The sequence below is a fragment of the Scyliorhinus torazame genome, chromosome 15 (assembly GCF_047496885.1).
Source record: "Scyliorhinus torazame isolate Kashiwa2021f chromosome 15, sScyTor2.1, whole genome shotgun sequence".
NCBI lineage: Eukaryota > Metazoa > Chordata > Chondrichthyes > Carcharhiniformes > Scyliorhinidae > Scyliorhinus > Scyliorhinus torazame.
The window spans coordinates 206479597-206502178 of NC_092721.1; the positions used below are offsets into that span (position 1 = coordinate 206479597).

General features: G+C 53.7%; 1 protein-coding gene and 1 non-coding gene across 2 annotated transcripts in view; both read left to right on the forward strand.

The window, feature by feature from the left end:
• The window catches only part of LOC140392155 (rho-related GTP-binding protein RhoG-like), a 245591-nt gene that overhangs the window by 48565 nt on the left and 174444 nt on the right, over positions 1–22582 (forward strand). The window lies entirely within an intron of this gene.
• Positions 289–360, forward strand: trnaq-cug (transfer RNA glutamine (anticodon CUG)). The gene has a single exon. It is a non-coding gene; the product is annotated as a tRNA-Gln (tRNA).

Here is a 22582-nt window from a genome sequence, read left to right on the forward strand (position 1 = left end):
CAAAGTTTGCGCCATAACCGAAACGTCACTTCCGGAGATGTGACCGTTGGGCTTTTCTTGCATCTTAAGTAAATAATTTTTATTCACTCCCAGCCTGAGGTTATTTTCAAATCAACCGAAAGGAAATCAGTCACCAGATCAAAATTTAACATGCTATCTGTGTCTGTGCGACTCACGTGGCGAGGCTGTGACCAATGGGAGCGCTCTTACTGATGGGCGGTGCGGCAATGGCGATGGGGCGGACCTCCTCCCTGAAATACGCCTCCCAGCGGCTGGCTGAGCAGGCGGGGTTCCGTGGTGTAATGGTTAGCACTCTGGACTCTGAATCCAGCGATCCGAGTTCAAATCTCGGCGGAACCTGACTTTTTTGGCCACTCTCTTTCACCTTCCCATTTCTATAGCACCTGGCACCACCTACCACAGTCTAATGTGAGAAGGCCATTCGGGCCATCTTGTTCGTGCTAGATAAAAAAACGCTGGAAATACTACGCAATATTTTTTTTTTAGAAAATGTTTTATTGAAGCATTTGTAATTTTCACAGTTTAACACATTAACATTTCTTTTTTAAATATGTTTATTCAAAGTTTTTCCAACAAACATTTTCAACCAGTTAACCCCCTCCCCCCCCCCCCATAACAGAAAAGAAAAAGAAAAAAGAGCAGAACAGAACATAAACATATCAATCAAACATAACACAGAACTTATACAATGGGTTTCTCCCGCACATATTAACCCTCCCATATGCTTTTACAAATACCACCTGGGAAAAAAACCCTCCCCCACCCGCCCAAATATCCCCCCCCCCCGAAAGAACCCCCCCCCCCCCCCCGGTTGCTGCTGCTGCTCACCGACCTCCTTCTAACGCTCCGCGAGATAGTCTAGGAACGGTTGCCACCGCCTGAAGAACCCCTGCACAGACCCTCTCAAGGCAAACCTTATCCTCTCCAGCTTAATGAACCCAGCCATGTCATTGATCCAGGCCTCCAGGCTGGGGGGCTTCGCGTCCTTCCACGTGAGCAAGATCCTCCGCCGGGCTACCAGGGACGCAAAGGCCAGAATACCGGCCTCTTTCGCCTCCTGCACTCCCGGCTCGTCCGCCTCCCAAATAATGGCAGCCCCCAACTTGGTTTCACATTAACATTTTCTTAAAAGAAAAACCCGCGTGGGTCGCCACATGCAAAAAACCTAAAAATCAATGTCCCTCGCAACATATTTTTAAAGCTCAATTAGACAGACACGGGAGTCAAAGGTTATGGTGTGGGGGGGGGGGGCGTTGGTGGATTATGGAGTTGAGGCCACAGTCAGATCATACATAATAAAAACAGCAAATGCGGGTCAGGCAGCAGCCTTTCGAGTCCAACATGACTCTCCATTGAAACTCTCCAAATAACCCTCCAGAGTTGATATTCACACTGTCCGCAGTGGTCTACTTTCATATCAGACCTCCGACTATCTTATTGAATTGTGGCTCATGCTGGAGATGCCGAATAGCCTAATTCTGCTCCGAATGTGTATGTTCCACACTCTCGGGCAGGCAGCATCTGCAGGGAGAGAGGAACAGAGTTAATGTTTCAGGTAACCTGCCATCAGAACAGAGGTCAGGTCACCTCCAGCTGCTGTAACTCCGTTTCTCCCGAAAGGATGCTGCCAGGCCTGCTGAACATGTCCAGCCTGTTTTATCTCAAATTACCAGCATCTGCAGTATTTTGCTTTCATGTTAGTCTTGTCCAACTTAATAATAATCCTTATTGTCACAAGTAGGCTTACATTAACGCTGCAATGAAGTTACTGTGAAAAGCCCCTCGTCGCCACATTCCGGCGCCTGTTCGGGTCCACAGAGGGAGAATTCAGAATGTCCAATTCACTTAACAAGCACGTCTTTCGGGACTTGTGGGAGGAAACCGGAGCACCCGGAGGAAACCCACGCAGACACGGGGAGAACGCGCAGACTCCGCACAGACAGTGACCCAAGCCAGGAATCGAACCCGGGACCCTGGCGCTGTGAAGCAACAGTGCTAACCACTGTGCTACCGTGCCGCCCCATCCCGCTGTCCAGCTCTTTGCCTGTGGCCACAGGGCTGTCAACCTTCCCCGATTGGCCTAGAGTCTACTGGAATCGGCATGAATCTCCCAGTGGCCAAATAAAGCAGTCCGGGAGATTTTAAAATGATATTTCAAACAAATTGGTCCCAGATCTTGACATCAGCAACCACTAAAAAGGGTAACTGAATTCCCAACTCCCACCATGAGGCGTTGCCACACAGTGAACAGATGTACAGTCCTGGGTACCACCCGAGAGGAAGGATGTGAACACATTGGAGAGCGTACAGAAGAGGTTTACAAAAACGGTTCCCGGGGATGAGGATCTTTGGTTATGAGGATAGATTGGAGAGGTTGGGACTGTTCTCCTTGGGGGGCTGAGAGGAGATTTGATAGAGTTGTTCAAAATTATGACGGTCAGAGTAGACAGGAGAAACTGCTCCTGCGTGTAAAAGGACCAAGAATGAGGGGACGCAGGATTAAAGTGATTTGCAAATGTGATGTGAGAAAACCCTTTTTCACACGCGTGGTCTGGGTCTGGAATACGCTGCCCGGCGGTGTGGTGGAGTCAGGTTCAATCGAGGCTTTCCAGAGGTCGTTAGATGATTATTTGAATGGAGACAATGTGCAGGGGAATGGGGGAAGGCGATGGAACCAAGTCCTGATGCTCGATAGAACCACAGCTGAGGTCGTATTAGAGGAAATCCCCCAACTCCCCATCAAAGGTGATCTTGGACTCCCAACAAGTGTGCACACAGTCAAAGCGAGAAGAATGGAAACGTCGCTCGAGTGGACAGCATCCCAGCGGAGATTTTCAAATTTGCAGGAGAAGAGCACACCGTCATCTCCATCAGCTGTTGTAAAAATCCGGGACAGAGAAGGATTGCTGTCGAACCTCAGGGTGGCCGCTATCGCCACCATCTTCAAGGGGACAGGTCCGTCTGCGGGAACTACCGAGGAATCTCCCTACTCGCCATTGCCAGGTATATCATCACCCGAACCTTCGCTAACCACCTTCTCCCAGTCTCTGAAGAAATCCTTCCGGAACACTTGTGTGACTCCCAATCAAACCATGAAACAGCAGACATGGTTTTCACTGCTTGGCAACCTCACGAGAAATTCCTGGAGCAACATTCACCACTCTACACGACCTTCATCGATCTGACCAAGGCTTTTGACTCAATCAGCAAGTGTTATGCATGACCCTGTCAAAGGCCGGCTGTCCAGAGAAATTCATCAACATCCTCTGACTCCTCCACAACGTGACTGAATGACTTTATAATATAATATATAATAATATATTATTATTATGTTATATTGTATTATTATATTTCCAAGTCGGGGTGGTGAGTGACTTGGAGGGGAACCTCCAGGTGGTGATGTTCCCAGGTATCTGCTGCTCTTGTCCTTCTAGATGGTAGTGGGCGTGGGTTTGGAAGGTGCTGTCTGAGGAACCTTGGTGAGTTCCTGCAGTGCATCTTGTAGATGGTGCACACTGTTCGTCGGTGGTGGAGGGAATGAATGTCGGTGGACAGGGTGCCAATCAAGTGGGGCTGCTTTGTCCTGGATGGTGTTGAGCTTCTTGAGTGCATTTATAAAGATGTTTAAGGCCCGGAATGTAAGATGATTTTGCTGGAATTTATTATTCCACCAATTCAGTGTTAAAACTGTACATCTCTCCGGAAAGGATGTGATTGCGGAGCTTTGTCACATGTTTAAAGGCTGACCAATAGGGGTAAGGGCACATGTATAACGGGGATGATTTAGATGGGTATGTGTTGCTGATTGGTGTCTTGCATACCTCATAATGCAACATCGGTGCCCTGAAGTTTCATTCTTTAAGGGGGAAGATATGTAAGGGTTCCACCTGTTTGCTTCCTGATTACCCCCTTATTTCCCCTTCCCGTTAGTTTGCTGTTACATTTTTGACCCACGGATGATTAAGGGACATGTGACTTTAAGGCGAAGCAACTTGTAAGTGGCCTGTCCCTTTAAATTCAAGACGAGGATCGCAACAGCGGGAGAGACCAGTGATGACTCAATTTGATTGATTTGACTGACAGCCAATGAATTGACAAAAAGGGGTGGTGCTCTGCTGGGTGACGGGCAGTGATTGGATCGGTCACACTGCTGTGGCTTTCAGCGTCACGGGGTTTGTGTTTTCACTTTCGATTCTGCAGGCTGGGTGGAGGAATCTGACCAACTCCCCCCCCAGGAATATCCAGTTCATTATCGCCGAGAGGCCACTGTAAGGACAATCTCTCTCTGCACAAACAGAATCCAGAATCTGAGAACTCTCTCTGCAGAACAATCTGGTGTGAAGCCAGAGAGTGGCAGAATGTTTAGCACTGCTACCTCACAGCGCCAGGGGTACGAGTTCGATTCCAGCCTCGGGCCACTGGCTGTGCGGAGTCTGCACGTTCTCCCCGTGTCTGCGTGGGTTTCCTCCGGGTGCTCTGGTTTCCTCCCACAGTCCAAAGATGTGCAGGTTAGGTGGGGATAGGGTGGGGGAGTGGGCCTAGGTAGGGTGCTCTTTCAGAGGGCCGGTGCAGAGCCAATGGGCTGAATGGCCTCCTGCAGTGTAGGGATTCTACGATTCTCCTGGAGACTCTGTGAGATGTGCTGCTGAACTGCAAGAACGATCATTACAGGCTGTCGAGCAGAGACTTTAAACCGCACTCATACTGTGCAGAGGACGCAAGGACGCTTATCTTTTGACCTTAACCTTATTATTTTTCACCCTTTTCCTTCCTTTCTGTGTTTGTTTGTCTTGTGTGTGTGTGTGTGTGTGTGTGTGTGGGTAGAAGTCGGGGCAGTAAAACAGGGAGTCAGGCGTTAAAGGACATTTAACCAACTGTATTCACTGCATATTTCATATTTGTTCTGGTAATAAATAAACAGTAATCGTGTTTAAACTTACAAACCGGGTGACTGTAATTATTGGGCAGCCAAGGGCCAAAGATTTGGGGTATTTATTTTACTGAATTATTGGTTAATTCACTTGTGTTGTGACTCCGTGACGAATGGGGCTGGAATTGACTGCTCGCTCGCCCAGGGTTTTGTAACATCACCTAATTTAAGGAAAGATGTAAATGTGTTAGAAGCAATTCAGAGAAAGTTTACGAGACTAACAGCTGGAATGGGAGGGTTGTCTTATGAGGAAAGGTTGAGCCTGTATCCGCTGGAGTTTAGACGAGTAAGAGGCAACTTGATCAAAACCTTTCAGATCCTGAGGGGTATCGACAGGGTGGATGTGGGTGTGGGGAGGACGTTTCCTCTTGTGGAAGAATCTGGAACTGGGGGGGGGTCACTGTTTAAAAATCAGGGGCCGCCCAATAATATAATAATAAACATAATATAATAATATTAATAATATTCAAACCGAGATGAGGGGAATGTTTTCTCTCGGAGGATGGTGAGTGCCTGGAACTCTCTTTCTCAAAGGGCAGTGGAAGCAGAGGCCCACTCCTGATTCGCATGTTCATATGTATGTTCGTGCATATGATTTGCCTTCTGTTCATGTTCATAGACTGGAAACCTTCTCTGTGGACGAATGTGACTGGCTATTTCCAGGGAGCTCTCAAGGTCACGTGTGTGCAATCAATAGCCCCTTGTACTTGTGGGAAACCTGAGATTGCTGCAACAGCCAACACTCTTGCAGTCTGGCTTTGGGGATCCAAGCAGAATTAGACAAATTGGTGCACATTCCTGAACAGGACATCTGTCACTTGTCGGCTGCACTTGTGTGTGGCTGACTGGGAGGTGCCACACAGGTTCCCAGTGGAACTCTGGAAGGACGTTTAAGGAAGCAGCGATATATTCACGTCACCGGCATGGGAGTCCCTCCAAGGCATCAGGTCATCGTGGAGGAGCTGTGATGTGAGCAACCACCTTCTGGGACATTCAAATGTGGCTGTGGCATTGCGTTTGGCGTAACTGTAGATAGCTGCACTGCCCACGATACGCTGTATGGTCAGAACAATGCTTGCCGTTGCAATGGGCCCTGTTTGCCAGCATCCGCCTTGACGCCCCTCTCCCTCTTGCTGCTCAGGCCCAAGCTCCTCCTGGTCCTGTGCCAACCTGCAACAGGCTCTGGCCCACCTCACCTGGACAGCAACCAGGCAAAAGGCTGGACCGCCTGCATCATCCAGGCCTGTGGATCTGGGAATGAATTGAAGTAATAAATCGAGTGACCATTGTCATTACAGATTCCCGTCCATCTCGGAACCAGCAAAGTCATCACTAACCCCTTCGCCTGTCCATCTAGACATGACATCCCCACCCCATCCCTTCCTGGTGAAGGACATCCTGGAGGACCAGCGATGGGAGTTCCTCCCATTCAAACGTGACTGGAGGCATTGCCCTTTGACCAAGGTGATGAGAGCCATGTGCAAGAACCTCTCCTCTGACATTATTCTGCTTCTGTCCACCATTGAGATTGTAAAGAGAGACCATTGCCCTGGAGCAGAGAAAGACGACCACATGGGCCCTTGTCAGCCATGACTATTCACCCGGGAGGATGGAGGTTTGGAGTTGGGAGGTGGCTACCATATCCAGCTGAACCCCACGGAGGAAACCCCCTCCCTCACCCCTGCCTCTGACAGCAGATAGTAAACGGCACAGAATGAACAGCCTATCTGGGGCCTTGAGGTAATGAGGTCCACGATTCGGGATCAAACCTGCTGCTGTGTGGGCTTCACCATCGAAAGAAGAACAAGACGTTTGCTGGTTGTCATCCAATTGCCTGTTAATTATTAAAGTGCCCCTTTTGGAGACCAATTGTGTTCACCATGAACTCCACCCAGCTGAAAAGATCCTCCTCCCACTCTGAGGGGTCGCAGTTTCAGAGTGACAGTGTTCGATTGGCACCCGATCTGAGTCAAGGGGATGGTTCGATTCCGGCCTCGGGTCACTGTCTGTGCGGAGCCTGCACGTTCTCCCCGTGTCTGCGTGGGTTTCCTCCGGGTGCTCCGGTTTCCTCCCACAGTCCAAAGATGAGCAGGTTAGGTGGATTGGCTGTGCTAAAATTGCCCTTAGTGTCCAAAGGTTGGGTGGAGTTACAGAGATAGGGCGGGGGATTGGGCCTAGGTAGGGATGCCCTTTCGTAGGGTCGGTCCAGACTAGAAGGTGTTGCCAATCGGCACCGGAGACGCCAATAATGTTGCTCTTTTTAATGAGTGGAATACTATCCCAACAGCATCACCAATAATGTTGCAAAATTAACTAGATATGGCAGTTATTAATGATAATGATGCTTTTCAGAGTCGCCTGGTATCAAATGATACCGCCACAAGGGTTTACCGGATATCGATCAAAGACCAAACAACCAGTTAGTCAGTTCAAGTTCAAAGGTAGTTTATTTACACAAAAGGATTACTTCGACATGCAACATGAAACACTACACGTTAAACTACACCTAACTACAATAACCTGTACTTAACTTCAGGGAAACCGGCTCTGTGCAGATGGACAAGGCCTTTGTCCGGATCTTGCGTGGCTGGGTGGAAGAAGTTTTGTTTCTGCTGGGCTCATCCGTCTGGTAGCGATCGTTGGTCTTGAACTTGTCTTCTGGTCGTAATGCTACTCTTGGGTTTAGGCGTGTGCACGGGGCCAAGAGAGACCGAACACCGGGGCCAAGAGAGACCGAACACCGGGGCCAAGAGAGACCGAACACCGGGGCCAAGAGAGACCGAACACCGGGGCCAAGAGAGACCGAACACCGGGGCCAAGAGAGACCGAACACCGGGGCCAAGAGAGACCGAACACCGGGGCCAAGAGAGACCGAACACCGGGGCCAAGAGAGACCGAACACCGGGGCCAAGAGAGACCGAACACCGGGGCCAAGAGAGACCGAACACCGGGGCCAAGAGAGACCGAACACCGGGGCCAAGAGAGACCGAACACCGGGGCCAAGAGAGACCGAACACCGGGGCCAAGAGAGACCGAACACCGGGGCCAAGAGAGACCGAACACCGGGGCCAAGAGAGACCGAACACCGGAGCCAAGAGAGACCGAACACCGGGGCCAAGAGAGACCGAACACCGGGGCCAAGAGAGACCGAACACCGGGGCCAAGAGAGACCGAACACCGGGGCCAAGAGAGACCGACCACCTGGCTGTGTCTCTTTTTATCTCTCTGGGATTTCGCGTTCTTTGGGGCGGTCCTTTGCTTTGGACCCAATAAACAGGCTTCGATCACTGCCTTCGATTTTGGCCAATAAAGGGGCAGGTGCCTTGATAGCTGGGTGTGTCCTGAGCGGTCATTGACCTTGGCTGTTTGGGCTTGCTTAGCAAAGGGAGTGGCGCCGGTTGGTCTGCATCTGTATCGGTTACCCGAGTACAGTCCTTTTGTTCTGGGAAATGGGCCATTAGAGTGCAAACGAGCGGGGGCTTCGATCGTGTCTAGCTATCTGGGTTGCAGATGCACACACAAGCTCTGAGTGTCTGAGTCCTGGGTTGACCATAATTCCCACGGTCCTTTGTAGGTGGCCGTCTGAGATGGCTACATCGGGCCGAATGGCCTCCTTCGGCACTGTGGGGATTCTATGATGATGATGATGTGTGAGTGGTTCCCATGAAAGGCCACAGCAGCAACTGCTCATTTCAAAGTGTTGGAAGAAGTGAAGCTCACCAGGTACAGGCCACAAGCAGGGAGCTGAATTTGGAGGGAGCAAATATAATTCCAGTGACGGTGACTTTACATTAGTATGCATGAGATGCTCATGAGTATGCATGAGATGCTCATGAAAATGCTAAAAGTGCAAAAGGGCTTCCCAATTCTTCGGGAAGTTTCCCCTGCATTTAGCCACCTTCAAAGCCTTCCATAGAATCCCTACCGTGTAGAAGGAGTGTGCACCAACTCTCCGAAAGAGCACCCAACCTCGGCCCACTCTCCCGTTCGATCCCTGTAACCCCGCCTAACCTGCACATCTTTGGACCGTGGGAGGAAACCGGAGCACCCGGATGAAACCCACGCAGACACGGGGAGAACGTGCAGACTCCGCACAGACAGTGACTCGAGGTGGGAATTGGACCTGGGACCCTGGAGCTGTGAGGCAATTGTGCTAACCACTGTGCTACCATGCTGCCCTATTTACCCAATGATTTTAAATCTCTGCCCTCCGGCTACTCACCCACTCGCCACGTGGTGGGCGTTTCCTCGCTCTACTCAATCAAAACTCATCGCTTTGCAAGCTTCTGCTGGGTCCCCTCTGAACCTTCCCCGTCCCACGGAGACCAATCCCAACGGGACCAACCTCTCCTCATAACTGAAATCCCTCACCCTGTTTAAAAAAATGTATTCTTTGATGGGATGTGGGCCTCGCTGGCTTGAACCGATTGGTTTGCTCTGTCCTTTAGGGGGCAGTTAAGAGTCAGCCACATTGCTGTGGGTCTGGAGTCACATGTAGGCCAGACCGGATAAGGGGGGCAGATTTCTTGAGAGCCTAATTCCTAAAGTTCATCCCACCTTCGGGAAATTGATTTTTAGCCTCACTGCTAGCCAAGTCCCCCCAGACACCAAGCATCCTGATGCTGTTCTGGGATGTGATTCACACCCACATACATTAAGGGTTAATGAAAAGTCAGTACAGTTTAATGATCACGAGAGGGCAACACTAACAGGGGGTATAAATACAGGCTCAATCTGTTTTCCCGCTCACTTCGGGTGTGTTGCGACGAGAGAACAGAGGGGTAGAGTTAGCTCGGAGTGCAAGTATAAATGTGCATAGTGTAATCTAGTTCTATCTTGTTAAATTTAATACCTAGTAAAAGTATTAAAGAATCCAACTCACAAGTCAATTGATTACTTACTCAATAAATTATTTGTTTTCACTGGACAACGTTGAGTATTCATCATCCTCAAAGTTAAGAACTTGCTCAGAGGTGAGGTCCCACCCACTGAGCCACCTCGAGTAAAACGAGAGTACGTCGGTCGTTCATGTTGAAAGGAGACTCAAAACAAACCTCCATGACTAATGCCTCAGTGAGTGAGCGGTCACTCGACACACTTCACCAGGGAGAGGGAGAGGACAGAGAATTCATTCCATCCCTCACACTGCTTCTCCCTCACTCCCCTCGCCCAAACCCCGAACCGCGTTCCACAGTCACCATCCCATTGACTCGAAGAGCAGATTCAATGGGGCAGCACGGTAGCACAGTGGTTAGCACTGTTGCTTCACAGCGCCAGGGACCCGGGCTCGATTCCCGGCTTGGGTCACTGTCTGTGCGGAGTCTGCACGTTCTCCCCGTGTCTGCGTGGGTTTCCTCCTTCTGCACCGTAAATTCTATGAAATTCTATGAATGGGCGAATGGCCGACTTCTGGCCCTAGTTGGCCCACACACAGCCCCATCCACATCCTCCCGCCGCACACACCCTCCAAACTCTTATCCACCTCCCTCACCTTTCCCACATCCAATTAGCATTGCAACTCACCCCATCCCCTCCAGCCACAGAGCTCCATTGTTACTGTCACTCCCTCACATCCCAAACCCCATCCTCCACGAGTCCTGCTTGTGGGTCAGAGAACCAGGTTGAATGGAACTAAAGAATCTCGGAGAGAGACAAAGGTTTCTCTGTTTGAGAAGAGCCACAATCTCCGCAGGCAGTGATATTCCAGAACACGTCTGACAACATTCCCACCTTTGTTGATTTAGATTTCCTGCCTCAGCTGAAGACACCAACTCACAGAGGGAGTGCCGCACTGTCAGAGGGTCAGTACTGAGGGAGTGCCGCACTGTCAGAGGGTCAGTACTGAGGGAGTGCTGAACTGTCAGAGGGTCAGTACTGAGTGAGTGCCACACTGTCAGAGGGTCAGCACTGAGGGAGTGCTGCACTGTCAGAGGGACAGTGCTGAGGGAGTGCTGCACTGTCAGAGGGTCAGTACTGAGGGAGTGATGCAATGGCAGAGGGTCAATACTGAGGGAGTGCCGCGCTGTCAGATGATCAGTACAGAGGGAGTGCTGCACTGCCAGAGGGTCAGTACTGAGGGAGTGCTGCGCTGTCAGAGGGTCAGTACTGAGGGATTGCTGCACTGTCAGAGGGTCAGTACTGACCAAGTACTGCACTGTCAGAGGGTCAGTACTAAGGTAGTGCCGCACTGTCAGAGGGTCATTACTGAGGGAGTGCTGCACTGTCAGAGGATCAGTACTGAGGGAGTGCTGCACTGCCAGAGGGTCAGTACTGAGGGACTGCTGCACTGTCAGTGTCAGAGGGTCAGTACTGAGGGAGTGCCGCACTGTCAGAGGGTCAGTACTGAGGGAGTGCCGCACTGTCAGAGGGTCAGTACTGAGGGAGTGCTGCACTGTCAGAGGGTCAGTACTGAGGGAGTGCTGCACTGTCAGAGGGTCAGTACTGAGGGAGTGCTGAAATGTCAGAGGGTCAGTACTGAGGGAGTTCCGCACTGTCAGAGGGTCAGTACTGAGGGAGTGCTGCACTGTCAGTGTGTCAGTACTGAGGGAGTGCTGCACTGTCATATGGTCAGTGCGGAGGGACGCTGCACTGTCAGAGGGTCAGTACTGAGGGAGTGCTGCACTGTCAGAGGGTCAGTACTGAGGGAGTGCTGCACTGTCAGAGGGTCAGTACTGAGGGAGTGCTGCACTGTCAGAGGGTCAGTACTGAGGGAGTGCTGCACAGTCAGAGGGTCAGTACTGAGGGAGTGCCACACTGTCAGAGAGTCAGTACTGAGGGAATGCTGCACTGTCAGAGGGTCAATAATGAGGGAGTGCCACATTGTCAGAGGATCAGTACTGAGGGAGTGCTGCACTGTCAGAGGGTCAGTACTGAGGGAGTGCCGCACTGTAAGAGGGTCAGTACTGAGGGAGTGCTGAACTGTCAGAGGGTCAGTACTGAGTGAGTGCCGCACTGTCAGAGGGTCAGTACTGAGGGAGTGCTGCACTGTCAGAGGGTCAGTACAGAGGGAGTGCCGCACTGTCAGAGAGTCAGTACTGAGGGAATGCTGAACTGTCAGAGGTTCAGTACTGAGGGAGTGCTGCACTGTCAGAGGGTCAGTACTGAGGGAATGCCGCACTGTCAGAGGGTCAGTACTGAGGGAGCGCTGCACTGTCAGTGGGTCAGTACTGAGGGAGTGCCGCACTGTCAGAGGGTCAGTACTGAGGGAGTGCTGAACTGTCAGAGGGTCAGTACAGAGTGAGTGCCGCACTGTCAGAGGGTCAGCACTGAGGGAGTGCTGCACTGTCAGAGGGTCAGTGCTGAGGGAGTGCTGCACTGTCAGAGGGTCAGTACTGAGGGAGTGCAGCACTGTCAGAGGGTCAGTGCTGAGGGAGTGCTGCACTGTCAGAGGGTCAGTACTGAGGGAGTGCGGCACTGTCAGAGGGTCAGTGCTGAGGGAGTGCTGCACTGTCAGAGGGTCAGTACTGAGGGAGTGCTGCACTGTCAGAGGGTCAGTACTGAGGGAGCGCTGCACTGTCAGAGGGTCAGTACTGAGGGAGTGCCGCAATGTCAGAGGGTCAGTACTGAGGGAGTGCTGAACTGTCAGAGGGTCAATAATGAGGGAGTGCCACATTGTCAGAGGGTCAGTACTGAGGGAGTGCTGCACTGTCAGAGGGTCAGTACTGAGGGAGCGCTGCACTGTCAGAGGGTCAGTACTGAGGGAGTGCTGTACTGTCAGAGGGTCAGTACTGAGGGAGTGCTGCACTGTCAGAGGGTCAGTACCGCACTGTCAGAGGGTCAGTACTGAGGGAGTGCTGTACTGTTAGAGGGTCAGTACTGAGGGAGTGCTGCACTGTCAGAGGGTCAGTACTGAGCGAGTGCCGCACTGTCAGAGGGTCATTACTGAGGGAGTGCCGCACTGTCAGAGGGTCAGTGCTGAGGGAGTGCTGCACTGTCAGAGGGTCAATAATGAGGGAGTGCCACATTGTCAGAGGGTCAGTACTGAGGGAGTGCTGCACTGTCAGAGGGTCAGTACTGAGGGAGCGCTGCACTGTCAGAGGGTCAGTACTGAGGGAACGCTGCACTGTCAGAGGGTCAGTACTGAGGGAGTGTCGCACTGTCAGAGGGTCAGCACTGAGGGAGTGCTGCACTGTCTGAGGGTCAGTACTGAGGGAGTGCCGCATTGTCAGAGAGTCAGTACTGAGGGAATGCTGAACTGTCAGAGGGACAGTACTGAGGGGGTGCTGCACTGTCAGAGGGTCAGTACTGAGGGAATGCTGCACTGTCAGAGGGTCAGTACTGAGGGATCGCTGCACTGTCAGTGGGTCAGTACTGAGGGAGTGCCGCAATGTCAGAGGGTCAGTACTGAGGGAGTGCTGAACTGTCAGAGGGTCAGTACTGAGTGAGTGCCACACTGTCAGAGGGTCAGCACTGAGGGAGTGCTGCACTGTCAGAGGGTCAGTGCTGAGGGAGTGCTGCACTGTCAGAGGGCCAGTACTGAGGGAGTGATGCAATGTCAGAGGGTCAATACTGAGGGAGTGCCGCACTGTCAGATGATCAGTACAGAGGGAGTGCTGCACTGCCAGAGGGTCAGTACTGAGGGAGTGCTGCGCTGTCAGAGGGTCAGTACTGAGGGATTGCTGCACTGTCAGAGGGTCAGTACTGAGCAAGTACTGCACTGTCAGAGGGTCAGTACTGAGGTAGTGCCGCACTGTCAGAGGGTCATTACTGAGGGAGTGCTGCACTGTCAGAGGATCAGTACTGAGGGAGTGCTGCACTGCCAGAGGGTCAGTACTGAGGGAGTGCTGAAATGTCAGAGGGTCAGTACTGAGGGAGTTCCGCACTGTCAGAGGGTCAGTACTGAGGGAGTGCTGCACTGTCAGTGTGTCAGTACTGAGGGAGTGCTGCACTGTCATATGGTCAGTGCGGAGGGACGCTGCACTGTCAGAGGGTCAGTACTGAGGGAGTGCTGCACTGTCAGAGGGTCAGTACTGAGGGAGTGCTGCACTGTCAGAGGGTCAGTACTGAGGGAGTGCTGCACTGTCAGAGGGTCAGTACTGAGGGAGTGCTGCACAGTCAGAGGGTCAGTACTGAGGGAGTGCCACACTGTCAGAGAGTCAGTACTGAGGGAATGCTGCACTGTCAGAGGGTCAATAATGAGGGAGTGCCACATTGTCAGAGGATCAGTACTGAGGGAGTGCTGCACTGTCAGAGGGTCAGTACTGAGGGAGCGCTGCACTGTCAGAGGGTCAGTACTGAGGGAGTGCTGCACTGTCAGAGGGTCAGTACTGAGGGAGCGCTGCACTGTCAGAGGGTCAGTACTGAGGGAGTGTCGCACAGTCAGAGGGTCAGTACTGAGGGAGTGCTGCACTGTCAGAGGGTCAGTACTGAGGGAGTGCCGCACTGTAAGAGGGTCAGTACTGAGGGAGTGCTGAACTGTCAGAGGGTCAGTACTGAGTGAGTGCCGCACTGTCAGAGGGTCAGTACTGAGGGAGTGCTGCACTGTCAGAGGGTCAGTACTGAGGGAGTGCCGCACTGTCAGAGAGTCAGTACTGAGGGAGTGCTGCACTGTCAGAGGGTCAGTACTGAGGGAATGCTGCACTGTCAGAGGGTCAGTACTGAGAGAGCGCTGCACTGTCAGTGGGTCAGTACTGAGGGAGTGCCGCACTGTCAGAGGGTCAGTACTGAGAGAGCGCTGCACTGTCAGTGGGTCAGTACTGAGGGAGTGCCGCACTGTCAGAGGGTCAGTACTGAGGGAGTGCTGAACTGTCAGAGGGTCAGTACAGAGTGAGTGCCGCACTGTCAGAGGGTCAGCACTGAGGGAGTGCTGCACTGTCAGAGGGTCAGTGCTGAGGGAGTGCTGCACTGTCAGAGGGTCAGTACTGAGTGAGTGCAGCACTGTCAGAGGGTCAGTGCTGAGGGAGTGCTGCACTGTCAGAGGGTCAGTACTGAGGGAGTGCGGCACTGTCAGAGGGTCAGTGCTGAGGGAGTGCTGCACTGTCAGAGGGTCAGTACTGAGGGAGTGCTGCACTGTCAGAGGGTCAGTACTGATGGAGCGCTGCACTGTCAGAGGGTCAGTACTGAGGGAGTGCCGCAATGTCAGAGGGTCAGTACTGAGGGAGTGCTGAACTGTCCGAGGGTCAATAATGAGGGAGTGCCACATTTTCAGAGGGTCAGTACTGAGGGAGTGCTGCACTGTCAGAGGGTCAGTACTGAGGGAGCGCTGCACTGTCAGAGGGTCAGTACTGAGGGAGTGCTGTACTGTCAGACGGTCAGTACTGAGGGAGTGCTGCACTGTCAGAGGGTCAGTACCGCACTGTCAGAGGGTCAGTACTGAGGGAGTGCTGTACTGTTAGAGGGTCAGTACTGAGGGAGTGCTGCACTGTCAGAGGGTCAGTACTGAGCGAGTGCCGCACTGTCAGAGGTTCATTACTGAGGGAGTGCCGCACTGTCAGAGGGTCAGTGCTGAGGGAGTGCTGCACTGTCAGAGGGTCAATAATGAGGGAGTGCCACATTGTCAGAGGGTCAGTACTGAGGGAGTGCTGCACTGTCAGAGGGTCAGTACTGAGGGAGCGCTGCACTGTCAGAGGGTCAGTACTGAGGGAACGCTGCACTGTCAGAGGGTCAGTACTGAGGGAGTGTCGCACTGTCAGAGGGTCAGCACTGAGGGAGTGCTGCACTGTCTGAGGGTCAGTACTGAGGGAGTGCCGCATTGTCAGAGAGTCAGTACTGAGGGAATGCTGAACTGTCAGAGGGACAGTACTGAGGGTGTGCTGCACTGTCAGAGGGTCAGTACTGAGGGAATGCTGCACTGTCAGAGGGTCAGTACTGAGGGATCGCTGCACTGTCAGTGGGTCAGTACTGAGGGAGTGCCGCAATGTCAGAGGGTCAGTACTGAGGGAGTGCTGAACTGTCAGAGGGTCAGTACTGAGTGAGTGCCACACTGTCAGAGGGTCAGCACTGAGGGAGTGCTGCACTGTCAGAGGGTCAGTGCTGAGGGAGTGCTGCACTGTCAGAGGGTCAGTACTGAGGCAGTGATGCAATGTCAGAGGGTCAATACTGAGGGAGTGCCGCACTGTCAGATGATCAGTACAGAGGGAGTGCTGCACTGCCAGAGGGTCAGTACTGAGGGAGTGCTGCGCTGTCAGAGGGTCAGTACTGAGGGATTGCTGCACTGTCAGAGGGTCAGTACTGAGCAAGTACTGCACTGTCAGAGGGTCAGTACTGAGGTAGTGCCGCACTGTCAGAGGGTCATTACTGAGGGAGTGCTGCACTGTCAGAGGATCAGTACTGAGGGAGTGCTGCACTGCCAGAGGGTCAGTACTGAGGGACTGCTGCACTGTCAGTGTCAGAGGGTCAGTACTGAGGGAGTGCCGCACTGTCAGAGGGTCAGTACTGATGGAGTGCCGCACTGTCAGAGTGTCAGTACTGAGGGAGTGCCACACTGTCAGAGAGTCAGTACTGAGGGAATGCTGCACTGTCAGAGGGTCAATAATGAGGGAGTGCCACATTGTCAGAGGATCAGTACTGAGGGAGTGCTGCACTGTCAGAGGGTCAGTACTGAGGGAGTGCCGCACTGTAAGAGGGTCAGTACTGAGGGAGTGCTGAACTGTCAGAGGGTCAGTACTGAGTGAGTGCCGCACTGTCAGAGGGTCAGTACTGAGGGAGTGCTGCACTGTCAGAGGGTCAGTACAGAGGGAGTGCCGCACTGTCAGAGAGTCAGTACTGAGGGAATGCTGAACTGTCAGAGGTTCAGTACTGAGGGAGTGCTGCACTGTCAGAGGGTCAGTACTGAGGGAATGCCGCACTGTCAGAGGGTCAGTACTGAGGGAGCGCTGCACTGTCAGTGGGTCAGTACTGAGGGAGTGCCGCACTGTCAGAGGGTCAGTACTGAGGGAGTGCTGAACTGTCAGAGGGTCAGTACAGAGTGAGTGCCGCACTGTCAGAGGGTCAGCACTGAGGGAGTGCTGCACTGTCAGAGGGTCAGTGCTGAGGGAGTGCTGCACTGTCAGAGGGTCAGTACTGAGGGAGTGCAGCACTGTCAGAGGGTCAGTGCTGAGGGAGTGCTGCACTGTCAGAGGGTCAGTACTGAGGGAGTGCGGCACTGTCAGAGGGTCAGTGCTGAGGGAGTGCTGCACTGTCAGAGGGTCAGTACTGAGGGAGTGCTGCACTGTCAGAGGGTCAGTACTGAGGGAGCGCTGCACTGTCAGAGGGTCAGTACTGAGGGAGTGCCGCAATGTCAGAGGGTCAGTACTGAGGGAGTGCTGAACTGTCAGAGGGTCAATAATGAGGGAGTGCCACATTGTCAGAGGGTCAGTACTGAGGGAGTGCTGCACTGTCAGAGGGTCAGTACTGAGGGAGCGCTGCACTGTCAGAGGGTCAGTACTGAGGGAGTGCTGTACTGTCAGAGGGTCAGTACTGAGGGAGTGCTGCACTGTCAGAGGGTCAGTACCGCACTGTCAGAGGGTCAGTACTGAGGGAGTGCTGTACTGTTAGAGGGTCAGTACTGAGGGAGTGCTGCACTGTCAGAGGGTCAGTACTGAGCGAGTGCCGCACTGTCAGAGGGTCATTACTGAGGGAGTGCCGCACTGTCAGAGGGTCAGTGCTGAGGGAGTGCTGCACTGTCAGAGGGTCAATAATGAGGGAGTGCCACATTGTCAGAGGGTCAGTACTGAGGGAGTGCTGCACTGTCAGAGGGTCAGTACTGAGGGAGCGCTGCACTGTCAGAGGGTCAGTACTGAGGGAACGCTGCACTGTCAGAGGGTCAGTACTGAGGGAGTGTCGCACTGTCAGAGGGTCAGCACTGAGGGAGTGCTGCACTGTCTGAGGGTCAGTACTGAGGGAGTGCCGCATTGTCAGAGAGTCAGTACTGAGGGAATGCTGAACTGTCAGAGGGACAGTACTGAGGGGGTGCTGCACTGTCAGAGGGTCAGTACTGAGGGAATGCTGCACTGTCAGAGGGTCAGTACTGAGGGATCGCTGCACTGTCAGTGGGTCAGTACTGAGGGAGTGCCGCAATGTCAGAGGGTCAGTACTGAGGGAGTGCTGAACTGTCAGAGGGTCAGTACTGAGTGAGTGCCACACTGTCAGAGGGTCAGCACTGAGGGAGTGCTGCACTGTCAGAGGGTCAGTGCTGAGGGAGTGCTGCACTGTCAGAGGGCCAGTACTGAGGGAGTGATGCAATGTCAGAGGGTCAATACTGAGGGAGTGCCGCACTGTCAGATGATCAGTACAGAGGGAGTGCTGCACTGCCAGAGGGTCAGTACTGAGGGAGTGCTGCGCTGTCAGAGGGTCAGTACTGAGGGATTGCTGCACTGTCAGAGGGTCAGTACTGAGCAAGTACTGCACTGTCAGAGGGTCAGTACTGAGGTAGTGCCGCACTGTCAGAGGGTCATTACTGAGGGAGTGCTGCACTGTCAGAGGATCAGTACTGAGGGAGTGCTGCACTGCCAGAGGGTCAGTACTGAGGGACTGCTGCACTGTCAGTGTCAGAGGGTCAGTACTGAGGGAGTGCCGCACTGTCAGAGGGTCAGTACTGAGGGAGTGCCGCACTGTCAGAGGGTCAGTACTGAGGGAGTGCTGCACTGTCAGAGCGTCAGTACTGAGGGAGTGCTGCACTGTCAGAGGGTCAGTACTGAGGGAGTGCTGAAATGTCAGAGGGTCAGTACTGAGGGAGTTCCGCACTGTCAGAGGGTCAGTACTGAGGGAGTGCTGCACTGTCAGTGTGTCAGTACTGAGGGAGTGCTGCACTGTCATATGGTCAGTGCGGAGGGACGCTGCACTGTCAGAGGGTCAGTACTGAGGGAGTGCTGCACTGTCAGAGGGTCAGTACTGAGGGAGTGCTGCACTGTCAGAGGGTCAGTACTGAGGGAGTGCTGCACTGTCAGAGGGTCAGTACTGAGGGAGTGCTGCACAGTCAGAGGGTCAGTACTGAGGGAGTGCCACACTGTCAGAGAGTCAGTACTGAGGGAATGCTGCACTGTCAGAGGGTCAATAATGAGGGAGTGCCACATTGTCAGAGGATCAGTACTGAGGGAGTGCTGCACTGTCAGAGGGTCAGTACTGAGGGAGCGCTGCACTGTCAGAGGGTCAGTACTGAGGGAGTGCTGCACTGTCAGAGGGTCAGTACTGAGGGAGCGCTGCACTGTCAGAGGGTCAGTACTGAGGGAGTGTCGCACAGTCAGAGGGTCAGTACTGAGGGAGTGCTGCACTGTCAGAGGGTCAGTACTGAGGGAGTGCCGCACTGTAAGAGGGTCAGTACTGAGGGAGTGCTGAACTGTCAGAGGGTCAGTACTGAGTGAGTGCCGCACTGTCAGAGGGTCAGTACTGATGGAGTGCTGCACTGTCAGAGGGTCAGTACTGAGGGAGTGCCGCACTGTCAGAGAGTCAGTACTGAGGGAGTGCTGCACTGTCAGAGGGTCAGTACTGAGGGAATGCTGCACTGTCAGAGGGTCAGTACTGAGAGAGCGCTGCACTGTCAGTGGGTCAGTACTGAGGGAGTGCCGCACTGTCAGAGGGTCAGTACTGAGAGAGCGCTGCACTGTCAGTGGGTCAGTACTGAGGGAGTGCCGCACTGTCAGAGGGTCAGTACTGAGGGAGTGCTGAACTGTCAGAGGGTCAGTACAGAGTGAGTGCCGCACTGTCAGAGGGTCAGCACTGAGGGAGTGCTGCACTGTCAGAGGGTCAGTGCTGAGGGAGTGCTGCACTGTCAGAGGGTCAGTACTGAGTGAGTGCAGCACTGTCAGAGGGTCAGTGCTGAGGGAGTGCTGCACTGTCAGAGGGTCAGTACTGAGGGAGTGCGGCACTGTCAGAGGGTCAGTGCTGAGGGAGTGCTGCACTGTCAGAGGGTCAGTACTGAGGGAGTGCTGCACTGTCAGAGGGTCAGTACTGATGGAGCGCTGCACTGTCAGAGGGTCAGTACTGAGGGAGTGCCGCAATGTCAGAGGGTCAGTACTGAGGGAGTGCTGAACTGTCCGAGGGTCAATAATGAGGGAGTGCCACATTTTCAGAGGGTCAGTACTGAGGGAGTGCTGCACTGTCAGAGGGTCAGTACTGAGGGAGCGCTGCACTGTCAGAGGGTCAGTACTGAGGGAGTGCTGTACTGTCAGACGGTCAGTACTGAGGGAGTGCTGCACTGTCAGAGGGTCAGTACCGCACTGTCAGAGGGTCAGTACTGAGGGAGTGCTGTACTGTTAGAGGGTCAGTACTGAGGGAGTGCTGCACTGTCAGAGGGTCAGTACTGAGCGAGTGCCGCACTGTCAGAGGGTCATTACTGAGGGAGTGCCGCACTGTCAGAGGGTCAGTGCTGAGGGAGTGCTGCACTGTCAGAGGGTCAATAATGAGGGAGTGCCACATTGTCAGAGGGTCAGTACTGAGGGAGTGCTGCACTGTCAGAGGGTCAGTACTGAGGGAGCGCTGCACTGTCAGAGGGTCAGTACTGAGGGAACGCTGCACTGTCAGAGGGTCAGTACTGAGGGAGTGTCGCACTGTCAGAGGGTCAGCACTGAGGGAGTGCTGCACTGTCTGAGGGTCAGTACTGAGGGAGTGCCGCATTGTCAGAGAGTCAGTACTGAGGGAATGCTGAACTGTCAGAGGGACAGTACTGAGGGTGTGCTGCACTGTCAGAGGGTCAGTACTGAGGGAATGCTGCACTGTCAGAGGGTCAGTACTGAGGGATCGCTGCACTGTCAGTGGGTCAGTACTGAGGGAGTGCCGCAATGTCAGAGGGTCAGTACTGAGGGAGTGCTGAACTGTCAGAGGGTCAGTACTGAGTGAGTGCCACACTGTCAGAGGGTCAGCACTGAGGGAGTGCTGCACTGTCAGAGGGTCAGTGCTGAGGGAGTGCTGCACTGTCAGAGGGTCAGTACTGAGGCAGTGATGCAATGTCAGAGGGTCAATACTGAGGGAGTGCCGCACTGTCAGATGATCAGTACAGAGGGAGTGCTGCACTGCCAGAGGGTCAGTACTGAGGGAGTGCTGCGCTGTCAGAGGGTCAGTACTGAGGGATTGCTGCACTGTCAGAGGGTCAGTACTGAGCAAGTACTGCACTGTCAGAGGGTCAGTACTGAGGTAGTGCCGCACTGTCAGAGGGTCATTACTGAGGGAGTGCTGCACTGTCAGAGGATCAGTACTGAGGGAGTGCTGCACTGCCAGAGGGTCAGTACTGAGGGACTGCTGCACTGTCAGTGTCAGAGGGTCAGTACTGAGGGAGTGCCGCACTGTCAGAGGGTCAGTACTGATGGAGTGCCGCACTGTCAGAGGGTCAGTACTGAGGGAGTGCCACACTGTCAGAGAGTCAGTACTGAGGGAATGCTGCACTGTCAGAGGGTCAATAATGAGGGAGTGCCACATTGTCAGAGGATCAGTACTGAGGGAGTGCTGCACTGTCAGAGGGTCAGTACTGAGGGAGTGCCGCACTGTAAGAGGGTCAGTACTGAGGGAGTGCTGAACTGTCAGAGGGTCAGTACTGAGTGAGTGCCGCACTGTCAGAGGGTCAGTACTGAGGGAGTGCTGCACTGTCAGAGGGTCAGTACAGAGGGAGTGCCGCACTGTCAGAGAGTCAGTACTGAGGGAATGCTGAACTGTCAGAGGTTCAGTACTGAGGGAGTGCTGCACTGTCAGAGGGTCAGTACTGAGGGAATGCCGCACTGTCAGAGGGTCAGTACTGAGGGAGCGCTGCACTGTCAGTGGGTCAGTACTGAGGGAGTGCCGCACTGTCAGAGGGTCAGTACTGAGGGAGTGCTGAACTGTCAGAGGGTCAGTACAGAGTGAGTGCCGCACTGTCAGAGGGTCAGCACTGAGGGAGTGCTGCACTGTCAGAGGGTCAGTGCTGAGGGAGTGCTGCACTGTCAGAGGGTCAGTACTGAGGGAGTGCAGCACTGTCAGAGGGTCAGTGCTGAGGGAGTGCTGCACTGTCAGAGGGTCAGTACTGAGGGAGTGCGGCACTGTCAGAGGGTCAGTGCTGAGGGAGTGCTGCACTGTCAGAGGGTCAGTACTGAGGGAGTGCTGCACTGTCAGAGGGTCAGTACTGAGGGAGCGCTGCACTGTCAGAGGGTCAGTACTGAGGGAGTGCCGCAATGTCAGAGGGTCAGTACTGAGGGAGTGCTGAACTGTCAGAGGGTCAATAATGAGGGAGTGCCACATTGTCAGAGGGTCAGTACTGAGGGAGTGCTGCACTGTCAGAGGGTCAGTACTGAGGGAGCGCTGCACTGTCAGAGGGTCAGTACTGAGGGAGTGCTGTACTGTCAGAGGGTCAGTACTGAGGGAGTGCTGCACTGTCAGAGGGTCAGTACCGCACTGTCAGAGGGTCAGTACTGAGGGAGTGCTGTACTGTTAGAGGGTCAGTACTGAGGGAGTGCTGCACTGTCAGAGGGTCAGTACTGAGCGAGTGCCGCACTGTCAGAGGGTCATTACTGATGGAGTGCCGCACTGTCAGAGGGTCAGTGCTGAGGGAGTGCTGCACTGTCAGAGGGTCAATAATGAGGGAGTGCCACATTGTCAGAGGGTCAGTACTGAGGGAGTGCTGCACTGTCAGAGGGTCAGTACTGAGGGAGCGCTGCACTGTCAGAGGGTCAGTACTGAGGGAACGCTGCACTGTCAGAGGGTCAGTACTGAGGGAGTGTCGCACTGTCAGAGGGTCAGCACTGAGGGAGT